The sequence below is a fragment of the Chelon labrosus genome, assembly GCF_963514085.1.
Source record: "Chelon labrosus genome assembly, chromosome: 18".
In the NCBI taxonomy this organism is placed as follows: domain Eukaryota; kingdom Metazoa; phylum Chordata; class Actinopteri; order Mugiliformes; family Mugilidae; genus Chelon; species Chelon labrosus.
Genome location: NC_140351.1, coordinates 3,007,264 through 3,024,365, shown reverse-complemented (window position 1 = coordinate 3,024,365; position 17,102 = coordinate 3,007,264).

Genomic DNA, 17,102 nt, shown 5'->3' with positions numbered 1-17,102 from the left:
TTGAGCTTAATGAATACCAAATCAATTGGCAATCCATCCATTCTCATTACGCTCAGGGGATACATTCTTATGACTTCATGGATGCTTGCACTCTGTTTGAGCCATCGTCACAGAGGCGGGTCTAGGCGGCTTAGCGCCCTGGGCCAACTTCAGTAATGCTAAAAATCACTGCTATGTCTACATTTACCTTCACAGAGCTGTGACACTAACTCTGGAAAGGAGTGAACGTTTGCATTTGTGTTTGTTTGGCTGTTTCTTTTTTCCTCAGGTGTGCAGAGTTGAGCTGCTGCTGGTCGTTAGGCTGCCATCTCACCTGCTTCTCATTATCCAATCAAGCTGAACATTACTTGAGAACTTCCACTCTCCCACTCATTGCTTCAGTTCTTCAGTTACTCCTGTGGAAGTAACATTAGAACCAGCAATAGTTGCTTAACCTATTTCTTATGTGCTTAATCTAAAAAAGCTGCTTTTCTTTGTTCTTCAGGTGCAGCCCACGCTCCAGCCTTTTTCACCAACCGGCTCCTCCTGATTTTTTTGTTTCCATTTGGAACTCTGCTCCAGCTTTGTTTTCATTTAAATCCTGTTCTTGAACCTGAAATTGTGAGTCTCACACCTGGGTTCTTTCCTTGAGTTGTTTATACCATAATGTTAAGAAAAGTGGACACCGTAACTGCTCCTCTAAAGTGAAGCTGAAGCAAGTAGAGCTCCCCCTGGTGGCTGGCTGCAGTATAGGTCATAAGCTCCACCTTCTCCATGTTTGTGGGTGGGACTTGGGTCAAACTAAAACACTAAAATACATGTCAAATGGTAAATGGCCTTGCTTTTATATAGCGCTTTTCTACCTATTGGTACTCAAAGCGCTTTTACAGTCAGAGACACATCTACCCATTCGCTCACACAAGCACACACACATTCACACACCAGTGCCACACACTGGGAGCAACTAGGGGTTCAGTGTCTTGCTCAAGGACACTTCGACATGTGGCACATTCCGGGGATCGAACCGCTAACCCTCTGGTTCGTGGACAACCCGCTCTACCTACTGATCCACAGTCGCCCCCAAATAAGTTTTCATTTTAGATAGTTGGGGACTGGAGCCTATCCCAGCTGTTGCAGGTCTCCAGTCTATCACAGGGCTAACACAGAGAGACACTCACACCTACGGCCAAATTAGAATCACCAGTGAACCTAACCAGCATGTCTTTGGACGGTGGGAGGAAGCTGGAGAACCTGGAGAGAACCCACGCAGACACAGGGAGAACATGCAGACTCCACACAGAAAGGAACCAGTTGACCATGATGGATTAGAACCCAGAACCTTCTTGCTGTGAGGCGTCGGTGCTAACCACCACACCACTGTGTTTGTGCAACACTGTACTCAAAACAAAAGTTTAAGCACAAATAAATACTTAAAACCTGCTTATGTCAGATGTCTGGTTGTGTTTAAAATAGAATTGATCCATGCATTAATTAATCACTGCAGCCTTTTTGTCAAAGCAACGGGACGCATTAGAGACACACTCTCACGTGGTCAACACCGTGATGCACCATTGACTCCAGTGTAACCCTCTATAATGATAGACTCAGCTAAAACAACCATAAGCATAAACAGCACGCCGTCTAACTATTTGGTTTAGATTAGGGAAAAGAAAACACCGCAGTTTGAATTGTTAATCCCACCAACAGCTGATGTGTCTCAAATTCAAGAACCACGACGACCCTGCAGCCCCTCCCGATCCTCCGCATATTTTCAGGACATTAACATGAGCCAGCATGAATTTCAAAGCCACGCTAATGAGTTTACATATCACACATTTACAGGAGATGTCATTAAGACAAGGACAACATTACAAAATATCAGCAGTATTTCTGGCTGCATCAGCTCAGCCTCCAAACTCCCACGTAGGGGGAGCTATTTTTAACGCTGTGTTAAAATACCCCTTCTGGGGCAAATTAGTGTCAGTTGCTAATGATAGCATGGAGATGAGGCGCTGGGCAGGAGTGTGTGTGTGTGTGGCTTCTCCTATAGTGGGAGGCCAGTGAAAGACATTAATCAATAACACATTAATAGAAGAGCATTGTGCGGCAGCTGTGCACACCATCCATCACTGTGACTTCTCTTTTCTCCTGCGTGCGTCTTATCTCCCCTGCAGACTGACTAGGGAGACTGAAAAGCTTCAAAGAGGGGGAAAAAAAAAATGCGTAGAGGGGTGTGTGCGTGCGAGGGACGCCTGCAGCGACAGGAGAAAACGACAAGCAGGTAGATGGAGTTAATTCCTTGGAGGGTCTGAATTGATGCTGACTGCAGGAAATGAAATGCGTGTGAAACTCCTGCGCTGGCTGGCGAGGAGCTGGCTGGCTGGCTGGCGAGGAGACGGCTCGCGGCTGTCGGGCGGACGGGCGCACGGCGGACCCACACCCAAACGCACTACAAACACCTCACATTTAAGTGCAGACACACACACACTTCACACAGACCGCACACATAAAGATATCTTCAAACTTGTACTCCTGTTCTTCCTATCTCACTGAGGGCACAGTGAGATGAAACGTTCCCCCAAAAAGCTTTCATCATGAAGGTGTGTGTGTGTGTGTGTGTGTGGCGTCTCTATTAAAAACCCAGAAAGGTCCTCTCTGGCACACTGTTAGTGGAGCTGGATGGCCGACCCTCCCGGCAGCAACACACAGGGTTTGTGATCTCTGGAGAGCACCCCCCCCCCCCCCCCCCCCCCTTCCTCCCAGGGCCGCCTTAATGATATGGGTCAGCTCTTGGCAGGTATGTGGGTACTTTAGCTAGGAGGACTCCACTCATGACTGTACTGCGCTTATCGACGATGTCTTTGTTGCACTCTTGTTATTTTTTGAAAATGAAATTAAATGTTAATGCGGGTAGGATTGATTCTGGTTTGTATGTTTTTTTAGCACTGACGCCTCACAGCAAGAAGGTTCTGAGTTCTAATCCAGGCCGACTGGTTCCTTTCTGTGTGGAGTTTGCATGTTCTCCCTGTGTCTGTGTGGGTTCTCTCCAGGTACTCCAGCTTTGAGTATTTCCTGAGACTCTGGGCTGTGCAGTGTGGTCCGTGGTTGGAGAATGGATCTGCTTCCACACCAACTGGCTAGGTTTATCTCAAACAAGCCTTCTTCACACGCATATAGGTAAATTACGTATTAAGCCAAGGAAGAACTTTAGATGTATAGCGGTTTAAAGACACAGAAAGAAAGGGAGAGATTTCATTAGCCGTTACAATTACACAAATGATTCATACCCATTCAGCGCAAATGAAAGAACTCGGTATAAAAAAGATGTATTTCAGTTTTGACAAAAAAAAGGCATGAGGCCGCACAAAAAAGAATTATTAAACTTAAAATCAAATCTTGACCTTCAGCTGTTAAAACCTGGATCATATCAATAGAACAGTCTGTTCAGTCTCTGAACAGTCTGTATTAAAACCTTTATACTTAGATGTTTAATACTTCCTGTTTTGACTGAAAGTCCAGTTTTGCTCATTTCTTTTAAAGCTTGGATAAACGACCTTCAAATTTTTGGCATCAAGTCAGAGAAAATAAATAAATGAACTACAACAGAGCAACAGCAGAACAAGAACCCGTGGCTCACTAGCGCCCTCTTCCATGAGGCAGAAGTAATGGCTGCCTCATCCCGAGCATTTTCGGTCCAGTTTAATGTCAGATCAACAGGACTAAATATGTTACGCGCATGAAATACATTAACTAGACTGTGGAAAATTAGGACGTATGATAACAGTGTGTACAAACATTATATTAGTGACGGAGAGAGAGCCAGCCCCAGGCATGCACCAACCCAGTTTGTAAGACATTGTGTAATTTGAGGTGATATTCAGCCTGTTGCTGCCTCAGCTCATGTCTCTCAGTGTATCAGAACAGAATATTAAGCAGTTTTGGTGATAAATGTAATTTCTGTCTGATTCCAGTAACTTTGATTATTGTTATGTCGGACAGACCAATGGACAAATATTATAATTTGTTTTATCATCATCACTTTACATGATGACTGACCGTGCATTCCTGGTTTTAATATGTCAGTCTCTCAGAATATTGTTGCTGACCATGTGTATCCTCTTATGGACACAGATAAATGGTAAATGGCCTTGCTTTTATATAGCGCTTTTCTACCTATTGGTACTCAAAGCGCTTTACAGTCATAGACACGGCTACCCATTCGTTCACACAAGCACACACACATTCACACACCAGTGGGAGCAACTGGGGGTTCAGTGTCTTGCTCAAGGACACTTCGGCATGTGGCACATTCCGGGGATCGAACCGCTAACCCTCTGGTTCGTGGACAACCCGCTCTACCTACTGAGCCACAGCCGCCCAAGGGCTTTTAAGGGCTATTTTCAGCACGATTATTCAACGTCTCCCAAAGCGAAAGTTGTCACAAACTGGTTTGACAACATGAAAATGAGTTCAGTGAACTTCAGTGGCCTCCACAGTCGCCAGATCTGAATCAGAGAATTATTCATCCAATGTCCCGTCACACGACATCCCAAAATTCTGAGATTATAGCGAGACCTCAACCATGTCTCTGTAATGAATGGACCCAAACGCAGAACTCCGACTTTGTAATTAGGGTTACTGGTTTGTAAAAGGGTTACCGCAAAAGCTCTAACTTGCAGGTCGAGCGACGGCAGACACAGAACGGGGGGAGTTGAGTTGTCACGGAAGCCCGACGGCAGACGGAGCTGATTGAGCAGTCTTGTGGGAGGAGAAGGAGGTGAAGGTGATGCAGTGACTGGGCCGTGGACATGAGGAGGGAATATAAATGGAGAGTGAGAAGGCAGGCAGGCAGGAGGCTGTGGAGCTGTGCAGGCAAATGACGACAATTCGGAAGTACAGCTACCAGCGTGGGCAAGGGAAACGTTCTGGCAGAGATTTGGAGCGGGGAAAGCTGGGGCTGATATAACGGAAACAGCTGATGAGGTGATGACGAGCAGGTGTGCCAGCTGTGGGAGTGGGAAGAAGCAGCCGTCCCCAAAGACAAAGGGACACAAGGACGAAGAGAAAATAAAACAGAGACAGGGAGAAATGCTGACGTCGTTGCTGTATTTCTAAATTCCTGCAGTAATTAGTGCTCACTGAGTGTACAGTTTGTAATCAGAGCTGCCTCTAGCAGTAGATAGAGATAGAGACAACCTGCACTGTAACTTCTGTTTTTATTAATGAGCAGTGTAAGGGCTTACAATTTAAAATTCAGTAATCCAACTGCAGTTCCAAAACCTTGAATGACTTTTCAAGGTTTTACTGGACCACGTGGATCAAAGTCTAACAGGAAAACGTCATTTTCAGAAGTTTTGGTGACGCACACTGGCCAAGCAAAGTTGTATTAATGCAGTTTGGACATCGTCCCACTTCCGGGGGGCTTGGAAATCTCCTCTGTAAGAGTGTATGACAACAAATGTACCTCAGATATATTGTATACCTCAGATGAAAAGCAACCCAGAACCATATTGTGCTCAGTGTGAGCCATTCTTTTGACTACACTGCATTTGGTAGGTGTCATTCTATGAGAAGTTACAGCAGTATGTGTGCAAGAAAAGACAAGATGCTGTGAAATAACATGACAAATACACAGAATGATGCCAGGAATCATTCATTAGACCAGGAATGACGGAACGATTGGACATGTGAAAAAGACGGCTTGTCCCTAAACAGTTATATATTTTTTTTTTTTCTTTCTTGAGTTGGAGTTTTGAATATTTTCTGTGACCCCTTTTGGTATTCTTTGTTTCCTGTTTTTATTTTGCAGGTTTCTTCTTCCTTGGTGTTTCATGTCCTGCTTCACTTCCTGTCTGTGTTTTCCCTCCGATTATAGGACTGGTTTCTCCTCGTGTGTTCCTCCCTCAGTAGCCTCACCTGTGTCTTGTCAACATGTCCGTCCATGTGTCTGTATATACAGTCCTGTCTTTCTCTTTGTCCCTGCCGAGTGTCCTCTGTTTTATTACCTGCTTGTTGTTGCATCCTTGTGTTTTTTTGGATTCGTCTTCATTGAAGTCCTTTTAAAGCGGCACACCGGTGTGGTGGTTAGCACTGATGCCTCCCAGCCAGAAGGTTCTGGGTTCTAATCCAGGTCGACTGGTTCCTTTCTGTGTGGAGTTTGCATGTTCTCCATGTGTCTGCGTGGGTTCTCTCCAGGTTCTCCAGCTTCCTCCCACCGTCCAAAGACATGCTGGTTAGGTTCATTGGTGATAGACTAGAGATCAGTCCAGGGTGGACCCCGCATCTCGCCCAATGACGGCTGGGATAGGCTCCAGCCCTCCTACCTCATTGTTCATGACCTAACACCAAACACGTTTTTTTAGGGACAAGAAGACGTTGACGACAATCGCTTGAGAATCGCAAGAATTCCTCATGTATCCCATATACCAGTGATCCTCACAATTTTTTTCACAAGAGCCACATTGGCAGTGCAAAATCAAAAGGCGAGCCACTTTTACGACAACATACTAAGTCACCTTTGCAAGTGCATTTCTACATATAAATTGGACATCCCACAAAAAAGAAATAACACGGCCAATACATTTTCATTTAAGACCAGATTTACTTTAATACTGGGATGAGCTGGCATGCATGTCCTTGAATTTCTTCATGTTGTATTTGTAGTTTGTAAGTCTCTCTATGGCTCTGCACTCCACTATTCGTTACAACACTGTGTGTCTGTCCGTCTGGTTTTTGAGCTCGTTTTTGTCCCTTTTTTATTAAAAACCGGTCCATTTTGTGTTTTACGCTAGCTAGCGGAGCTTACGTGGCCTGCCTGCAAACGTGCGCTGCGGTCAAGTTTTGTAAACAATGTCACATGCACACATTTGAAAAAATGTATTGGCTGTGTGTCCCATTTAGAAGTGGCCACTTTCATTCGCGCTTTCCGTGATTCAGCTGCGTGAAATGTATTACTACTTATCGCCACGAGATGGCAGTTTAAGTCCGCTGTAGCATTGCCGGTAAAAAGTGGAGCGGATTGCATTCAAAGGCAAGTGGCAGTGTGATACTGTAAACTACCATGCGAGCCGCCAATTATAGCTTGACGAGCCGCATGTGGCTCGCGAGCCGCGCAATGAGTAACTGTGCCATATACTATTAAACTACAGACTACTTTATTCTAAGAAAAGGCATACTGGTGCTGAATTTAAACGTCAACAGCACCAGATTCAGCAGCACCATCCAAAAAAATGGTGACTCTCTCTCGCAGTCAGACAACTTAACCTGAAGGCTTCATTAGTAATCCCACCACTGCTACCCCTCGAGCCTCAGTCTAACTGTTATTTCTCGGCACCAGCTGTGGTCGGTCAATAAAATTCAGTAATTACAAGTTCACGGCGCTGGAACCTCAGAGCGGGGTTGATCCAATCCACTCGAACGACGGCAGCCTTTCCACATCTGGATACACTAAATCCCTGCGACAAAAGGCTGTGATAACGGTAATTGCAATTCCAAACACAATTATAGCCTTCATTTATCTCATTTTCCTGTGAGTTGTTTGCGCTCATTACGCTCTCGGACTTGGAGAGGGACAGGGAGCACGTGTAAATTGAAAGCGGGCGTGCAACGAAAAGCGCTCGCCGTTGTTGCAGCAGATTCATGCTGATGGTCTCCCACCTGTGAGAGACTCCCCTAAGGGTCAGGCACTAACAAGGCTCCAAATCGCAGCCAGTCATCCGCGGCATGAACCCTTAATGTGGGCTAGGAATATTTTAGTTGCGTTTAAAGAAAGCTGAGAGCGAAAATAGAAAAAAATAGAGAGGGACAAAATGATAGCGGCGAAAGCGGATGGGCTCAAACAATATGCTGTACATGTTCCCATTTTTAAATTAGACTTAGAACCCAGAATGGATCCATTCATAGCAGGCTATCAGTGAGATGGCATATTAGTTGGAGCCTTCTGCGGATATGAATGTGCCTTTCCATCCACAGCATTCTCCCCAAACAGTGGGAAGAGATGACTTAAAAAAAAAACTGCCGTATTAAGTTACTTCTGTCTCTGGATGTGAATGCAAAAAGCGAAATAGTCCTGAGACCAAGGCCGGTGGATTTAGAAACTGCAGCTGAATCAAAAACCACAGTTCGGCTCTTATTATGAAGTCGTATCAAGAAAAGCTGTGATTTGACAGAAAACTCTTACCACCATCTTACAAATATGTGTTTACGGATATTGTGGGAAGTAATAGAAGAAAAAAAGAAGTTGCAACAAGCATATGGGCCTGTTGGGCCAAAGACAAGTCACCACTGCTGCACCAAAATATCCCAGTTGCCCTCTCTGGAACCCACACCCCAGGGGGACCAGGGAGATAAGAATGACTGAATGAAGAAGAGGGGAACACTGTCAGGTCTCATCACGCCGCTGAGATCGGGGGCCGGTCGTCGTATCCAGGGCTCTCTGGCTTTGATATGTTGCAGGTGGAAGTGGCATCGTCTGTCACGTCGGCACATGGCAGATGCGATGAACCATGGCGCGGCCCCATGCCCCCTTTCCCCTCAAACTACATCACCCCTGGGCTGGTCACTGCTCTAATCTCACCGCCGCAGGTCCAGGCTGAGGTGTTCCAGCTCCGCATGAAGGGGCAGTGCAGGACACACACACGGTGGTGCAGAGGCCCGGGTTCATTTTATTTATTTCAGACTTAAGGCTTATAAATAATTCCATAACTAATTATCCATTTTATTAGATTTTTTTGCTTTTAGAATGAAATTGTTTGTATTGTATAAGTAAGACTGGTTTAAAGAGTATATTCCTTTATTTTTCTGTGATGAAAAATGAACTTTAGGCTTTACACAACCACTCAGAAACCAATCAGTGCAAATATGAGTGTATGGAGAAATAACATAGCTGACATGTTCTTTAGAGGTCGATGGTGGCCCAGCATAAAGCAGTTTTTAATGTACAAAGACACCAGACTATGTGTTAAATAAAAGAACCAAAAAGAAAACTTGTTTCTCCTTCCATCTGCTGCTCTCTACTCTACATATTAATTCCATTAACTTTTGATAAGCAGCGTGCCTGTTCTAGAAAACAAATTGCTTTCCTTGTACGTCCTTCACGGGTCCTTAGAGGAAAAACATCTGACAGGCGTCATAAGTTGCAACGTGTTATTATTATTCATTTGACAAATCTGACGAGATCTTCCTTTATTGTCCATTTTTATTTTCTAACCCCTCTGCTTTGCTTTCTGTCGGGCCGTTTTCTATTAAAAGCGCGTTGGCATCCGCAGTCTTAATTTCCTGCGTACCCGCTGCGCCAAGCTGAAGGACTGACCGCAGGAATAACTCGAGAACGAAGCTGCCATGTGGCGTCTCTGGGTAACTTGTGAAAAGCCCCGCAGTGTGCATCGCACTTACCTCGATATTAACGGGAACGGAATTCCTCAGAGGTCATATAAATAACCCAAAGGCCACGAGCAATAGTACAGAAGTTCATCAAGTGGCATCTGCGGACCCCTGCTTAGTTCCCTGCTGGCTATTTAGCAGCACTGGAAAGTGGATGCATTTATTTGCGCGAGGCTGCGGGGGAATAAACGCATGTGTGTCTGTGTGTGTGCGCACACATGCATGTTCTCTGATGTAGCTCAGAGTTTGTTGGATGGAACCTGATACATGAAACTAAATAGCTGCCGTCAGCACGGATGAGATGGTTGGTATTCATATTCTGCAGGGACCTCACTGGCAATTTTAGACAGAGATGTTAACATGTGTTTATAGTGTAGGACAGCACACATGTTAAGTCCTTTTTATGAATTAAACTTGGCGACAAACTAACCAAACCAATTGTACCTGGCTTTGAAACAATCAAATAAAGTTTTACAAATGGGCGGCACAGTTTTGTGGTGGTTAGCACTGATGCCTCACAGCCAGAACTTTCGCCCAATGACAATTGGGATAGGACAAGTGGTTACAGAAAATGAATGAATGAAATGGAGTTTCTAACTGAGATCTGGTCTCCGGTTTTACTTAAAAACAATCTCTTCCCATGTGGAACAGCTGGTTTGATTAGGTATCGGGGGTCCTTGGGCACCTGTGAACCCAATTTGTCCGTTTGTCCATTTCGTCCTCCACCTTTGCCATTTGGGAAGTTTGGTAGAGGGAGAAGTTTTGTTTGTTTTTTTTGTTCGAAAGACTTTTAGGTGTTCTGGCAGAAAAGGTTTTAGGAAGTCAGGTCAGGTTTTATAGTTTCAGAAAAATCTGACTTTAGAGAAGGAGGCTGTGGCGAATAAATGGGTCGAAGTAGTGTGGGAATTTAAAACACAGAGTTGTGATTCTGTGCAATGTGCATGTGATCAAAACTATTATAATCTTCAGAGTTCCACCAATAGAGTGTCTTATAGAGTAGCTCCCGAATCTATAATCTTTTTTATTAGAAAGATGTTTCTGTGATGAGTGTCATCAGATAAATCTAAAGTCAGTCCTCTGAATCCTCACTTTAGCTTCATATAATTTTCTAATTCAACGCAGTTCAACAGTTGTGTTGCAAACTGTAACCCAAATCCTTCCAGCTCATTCTAGCTACTGTATTTTGATGCTCACTGCAGCAGTTTTTTTTTTTTTTTTTTGGTACTTCTACCCTTGCCTGCTGTGGCATTAACTGTTCTCCCCTCCAGTGGCTGTGGATTTTAGAGTATGGTGCACGATCTGTTTCTTTACATCTCCCCCCGCTACTCCCCATTTCCTATCCTGAGCTCATACTACCCATAAAAATGCCTCCAGCCCAAATAAACGTTTTAAGAGAGAAAAAATAAATAAAGAAAAGGGGGAAACTGACAAAAAATCATTCTGGGACGGTTAAAAACTAAAACTTTTAGTTTCCAACTCATTTAACAAAACTAATCCTTTCAGCTTTATTGCACTGGTTGGTTTTTCTGAGTTTATGGAGAAATAACAACGCCCACATTGCTTTATCAAAACCATAGCTGGCCTCCAGACAGACCACCCGTCACTTTAACATTCATTAATGATTAGTAAGGTTAGCCTGGTGAGCTCGGTGCCTTGTTCTTCAAAGGACAGATATAAAAGGAAAACTCAACCAGCTTCAGTTAAGTTTCATACATTAAATTAGGTATATTTAGACCACATTATAATCAAGAGAGATCAAATTCATGTTATCGTCATTCGAACCAAACAGAAAAAGTCTTACAAAGGAAATTTCCATCAGTTCAGAGCTATAATATCAAAATAGCCAGCTCTAGAGTTAATTACAATAATAATAAAAAAAAAAAGGTAAATGCAGGTGAGAGCCCTTCATGATGAGGAAAGGTAGATGACTGAGAGATGTGTGCAGGGAGAAGATAACCTATCTATAAAATAAGTGTAGGGAAAGTCCAACGTTGAATCCAAGTCAATTAACGAGACTGTGGTCCAACTTTATTTAAAAACTGGGATCATTTCCACCCGTCGCTTTTTGTCCCAGGATAGTTCGGTAGATGCAGCTTGTTTTGGTACGGTTTCTTTCCCAAAAACTGTATTTAGGCTTAGGCATTAGATAAACTTTATTCACCCACAAGGGAAATTACTTGGTCACAGCAGCTTAGTTGCACATAAAATGCACTCAAGAACCACTAGTAAAAAGAAAAAATAAAGTAAAAATTAGCATTATTATTAGCAAGCATACAAGAAATAGACAGAAGTAAATATATATTATATACATAGGAAGGATTAATAAGATGCAATAATGTGCATTAATAATAATAATATGGAGTTATCTGTTACAGAAAGGTGAGTTGTTCTCCAGCTGGATAGAGTTTGGTATGAATGACGTCCTGGAGCGTTCACTGTGGGAGTGGAGCTGGATCAGTCTGTTGGAGAATGAGCTCCACTGTCCCTCTATAGTCTGGTGTAGTGGCTGAGATGGATTGTCCATGATGGAGAGCAGTTTGTCCAGTGTCCTCCTGTCCCTCACCAAGACAAACGTCTCCAACTCACTGTCAATAACATGACCAGCCTTTTGGATCAATTTGTCGATCCTACTTATGTCCTTTTTGCTGGTGCTGCTTCCCCAACAAACCACAGCAAAGTACGGACTGGTAGAAAGTCTCCAGCAACTTGCTGTATGCATTAAAACTCCACATGCACATTTCCTCCCTGTATATAAGAAGAAGCTTTATTGTCATTGTACAAGAACACAACGAAATTTCATTTGGCAGCATCTCTTATAAGAAAAAAATAAAGGTAATATAAGTAATAAATATTAAGGCGCAGTAAAATATTATATATAAATAGTATAGGTAGAAAACTATTAGTCTGTAGTACTCTGTTTCCACTACAGTGTGTTCTTTAGAGGTCAGTGGGTGCCTGACGTGAAACAGTTTTTATCTCCAACGACCCCAGACTCTGTGCCGAATCAAGTTTCTTTTAAAAACATCTCTTTTCTCTTTCCATTCTCCGCTTCTGTCCCTACTGTTATTGTTAAATTAAAACAGCAAATGAAATAAAAATGAATTAATAAATTAACCGTTTGACAAAATTGCCCTATATCATTTTAACAAGCAGCGAATGAATAAATAATGAGCCGCAACACTAGACTCAGCCACAGTGAAGCAACATTTGAAGTGTCTTTTCAAGAGAGAGGGCGTTATTATAATTCTAACAGCCTCTACATCGGTTGTTCTGTGGCACACCAGCTATGTTTCCTTGATCCCTGTGTGTTTTGCAGTGACTCACTGTATTGTACTGTCCATCTGTGAAGAAGAAGAAGAAAATAGCCTTGAAATCTAGGAGGGTGCTTCAGGTGATGTGAAAACCAGAACTCCTAGTTTGATTTTTTTTCCTGCCTACAACAAAGCACCGCAGCGACCCTAACACCTGAATAACAAGCATTTAGAATTGACAGAGGTGTAATTAGAGTGGACTTGATGTTGAAAAGATGGAATACAAAGCAGCTACTGTGTGTATGTAGTAGATTTTAACTAGACTTTGATTTGTTTTCATTGGCTTAAGAAAAGCAACACCTGATGACCTGAGAGAGAATCTGAGATGTCTTACATGGATACCATTCACAAATACATGTTTTTTAGTACAGCTGATAATGAAGTTACACTCCGTGCCGATCAGGCATAACATTATGACCACTGACAGGAGAAGTGAATAACATTGACCATCTTGTGACAGTTCAGTGTTCTGCTGGGAAACTTCTGGACCTGGCATTCATTGGTGTGGATGTTACTTAGACATGTACCACCCACCTAGACCAGACCAGGCACCCCCACCCCATAGCAATGACACTCCTTGATGGCAGCAGCCAAAATAGCAGCGCAAAAATGTCCTCCACGCGCCACAATGTTGGTTACTTGCATTTGCGCATCACGTATCTGTAGAAGCCAGCGTGCGCCAGCCATGACCTTGGCGTGAGGCACGTACAAGTTCGCTGTCATTTCACTCTTGAGAAATCCAAACTTTTCCGTGAGCTAGTACGTACGGAATGTTTTGGTACGCACGCAACATTCGTACATGAGGCCCCAGGCCTCCAAATTCAGTATATCCCAAACTGATCAAGTATCTGTGGGATGATCCACAGATACACAGGACACCCTCAGAAGGCCCATGTCCATTCTCTGATGAGTCACCACAAGGGAGACCTATGCAATATTAGGAAGGTGGTCATAATGTCCATTCAAAAGCCAAAGTGTCCTGACTAGGGTCCAACAACACAGTAGAAAAATAATAAGGTAAAGGTAAAGTGCTTTATTTGTCATTAAATAACATTGTACAACAAAATTGGAGGGTTAGCCCTGAGCAACTGGGTGTGCCACCACTGTGGGCCAAACTGACCCGGCGCCCAACACCCATGTTTTTTGATGATGGTGGGAGGAAACCCACGCAAACACTGGAGAACATGCAACCTCCACACAGAAAGGCCCTAAGAATCGATCCCTCTCTTACAGGACTACCAGCACTAACCACTGCGCCACCGTGCTGCCCTAATGGACATCGATTGAGGTGGCATCCATTATTCCAAATCTTACCTTTAATTTGAGTGGATTTGGTATTCTGTCGATATGAAGCAGCTCTTTTGAAAAATTGGCGCACAAATTGCAAGGTTTTAAAAGTAATTGGACACTTGGTCTTATAGCCCAGAGTGCTGTGCTCACACTTGAGATACTCAAAGGTAGTTTCATGATTTGCTGATAATTCTCCAAAAAATAAAATTAAAAAAACAACAAAAAAAAAAAACACCAAAAAAGCAGACCGAGGAGGACAAGAAAATCATTTATGTGGTGATGAAAAAGCTCCAGGATGTTGGAGAACATGTTTCCTTGAGGAGAAGACCAGAACCTCAGAAGATTCAGATCGAGAATAAGATGCAAACCCCAGGTAAGACTCTGCTACAGAAAAAAACAAAAAACAAAAAAAAAGGAAACCAGCGGAGCAAAGTTCTGACTAATGAGGCTGATGAAACCAAAAACAACCCCTTTCACGATGAAACAAAGAGGAAAAAGTGTGGGGGGAGAAAACGGCGTCATCTATAAAACCTGGCGGAGCTTCTTTTATGGCCGGGGCGTGTGTGTTTGCCAGAGGAACCGGCGCACTGGCATTTATTGATGATTTCACTCCTGTTGGAAGCAACATGATGAATACAGAGGTGTAAAGGAGGATTCTGAGCGCTCACTTGGGCATTTCATCATTCAACGGGGATTCTATACACGGCCAAAATAAGCAAAGCTCCTTTTTCTTTTCAGGCGAAGAAGCAGAATAACTTAAACTGGCCGAGTCAGTCATCTGATCTGATCTCAGCCTGAATAAGATGCACCTGCTGAAGGCTAAACTAAAGGTGATGACCTCTCTAAATGTAAGAGATGAAGAGCCAGTTTGTCCAAGAATTTGGATAAGATCATCCTTTATTTATCCCACAGTGGGGGAATGTGCAGTGTTGCAACAGCAGACAGGTTAAAAGACAGAAAGTAGAAAATGAAATACAATAGAAGTTGTACGTATGGATAAGTTACTGCATTGCTATTGTTGGGAGCAGGCCTGGTTGTACAGCCTCCCAGCATCAGGAAGGAAGGACCTGAGGTAACGCTCCTTCACACAGCGCAGTGCTGTTCTGGCACCATAAAGGGGGTGGGACTGGTTTTCCATCAGGGATGACGGCTTTCCTATCATCCTCCAATCACACGCAATCTCCACAGGCCTTCTTCACCGGTCTGTTTGGTCTCCAAGAGTCCTCAGTAGTGTTCCCTGCACTCCAAAGGCCCTGAGTGCCCTTAAGAGGTAGAGTCTGCTCTGGTCTTTCTTATAAAGCTCACTAGCATGGTGCAGTCCACTTTTTTGTTCAGGTGAACACTCTCTCGCACCGAGCTCCTATCCTCTACTTTATTTTCTCTGGCACTGAGCTCTTGTCCTCTAATCTCTTATCTATTAGTAGTCATGCAACTCTGTGCTTCCCCCTTCCTCTATCTTATTGTGAGTGTCTCTGGCCTGGAGTTGTGCGTTTCCTGTGGAGCTCCATACTACATCTGTTGTTGTGGTCTCATCAACCTGCCCAGTCTTTATTGCCTCCTGCAGTTATCCACTCCTACCTGAATGAACAATTCTCCAACCTTCCTATGATACTGCTGCCATGATAGAACAACTGCTGTCACTAACAGCTTTATTTATATTCATTATCAAACTGTCATGTAACATCACCAGCTGTATGTTGTATTTGTATCACCATCAGATTCTACATGTAAGATTTAGTCAGATGTTTGTTTATCTCATTGCTCCTATCCTCTCTCTCTGTTCTGTCTCTATCCGGCCGGCCTCAGGCAGATGGGTCCCTCCATATGAGCTTAAGGTTCTGCTCAAGGTTTCTTCCTGTTAAAAGGGAGTTTTTCCTGCCACCGTTGCCTACATGCTTGCTCTGGGGGTTTCAGACCGGATGTTGTAAAGCGTCTTGCTATACGTCCACTTACATTTGAGCCAATAGACATTAGATGCTATATATACTACATATAAGAAGTTTCTTGAACTAGAAAGTTACACAGAGGAGAAAGGTCCCTTCTAATTTGAAGTACACCGATCAGCAAAACGATCATCATCTGGAAGATAACCATAAACAACTACATGTGGTTTCTCCAATCTCTCGCTTGTTGACAGAATGGAGAAGTGGAGAGGTGTCATACAAATACCTGAAGCTGCAGCCTCCTCAAAATGCTCCGTATATGAAGGAGAAGCATCAAATGGCTCATTTTAAAGTGCACATCAAAGATACTCCGATAAGATAATTCTGAAACCCTGCAGAAACGGCGAGATGCAACAGTTTACCATACGATTCATGTTAATCTGATTGATGTTATATTTTGACAATTTTTAAAACCAGTGTCCTTCTTCAGATGTTCCAGCAAGCAAAGTCTGCACTCTGGGGCAAGCAGGCATTTTTCAGGCACAGTACATATGCAGTGCCATAATTACCGGAAACACAGTGGTCATTAATTATACATTAGTCAGATGAAAGATTTCCAGAGCCTCCATTTGCACCCTGCTTAAGCACAAACACGCACACTCTCACGCTTTGCACATGCTTATCAAATACACAGTGGAAGGAGGAGATGCTCTTTCTGCACCCTTCTTGAAAACGCATAAACCGAATCAGAAATAAAACTCTGGCTCGTATAAAGAGACGGCTGCGGGGCAATATTTGATCAAGTCAGACAGCTCCCTGCCTCGCTAATATTCAAAAGGTTCTCTTGCCGCAGAAATGTGAATATGTAATGCATTCCCAAGTAACAAAACAAATACAACAGGGGATACACAAAAGCAGCTGAGAGGCTGTGCGGCACAGGCAGCTACCACATGCAAGCAAAATATATTAGACACCTTTGATGTCGGAATCATGGATTATTTGTGTTATGAATAAGGAGGATTGTATCAGGTGCTTCCATTTGGTTCAGGTCATAGATGGAGGACAATGAAGCCAGGATCCAAATGCATGAGCTGCCTTTTTTTTTTGAAGCTGTGAGGCCAACTCTCGCTGCTGCTGCTGCTGCACTGCCATACAGCATGCTCTGCTGTGGAAATTACTTTCTATGCAAGACTCTGGAATATTTAAACAAGCACACAGGCTTCCGTGGGTTTACATAGAAACAGGCAGCCAGTAAAAG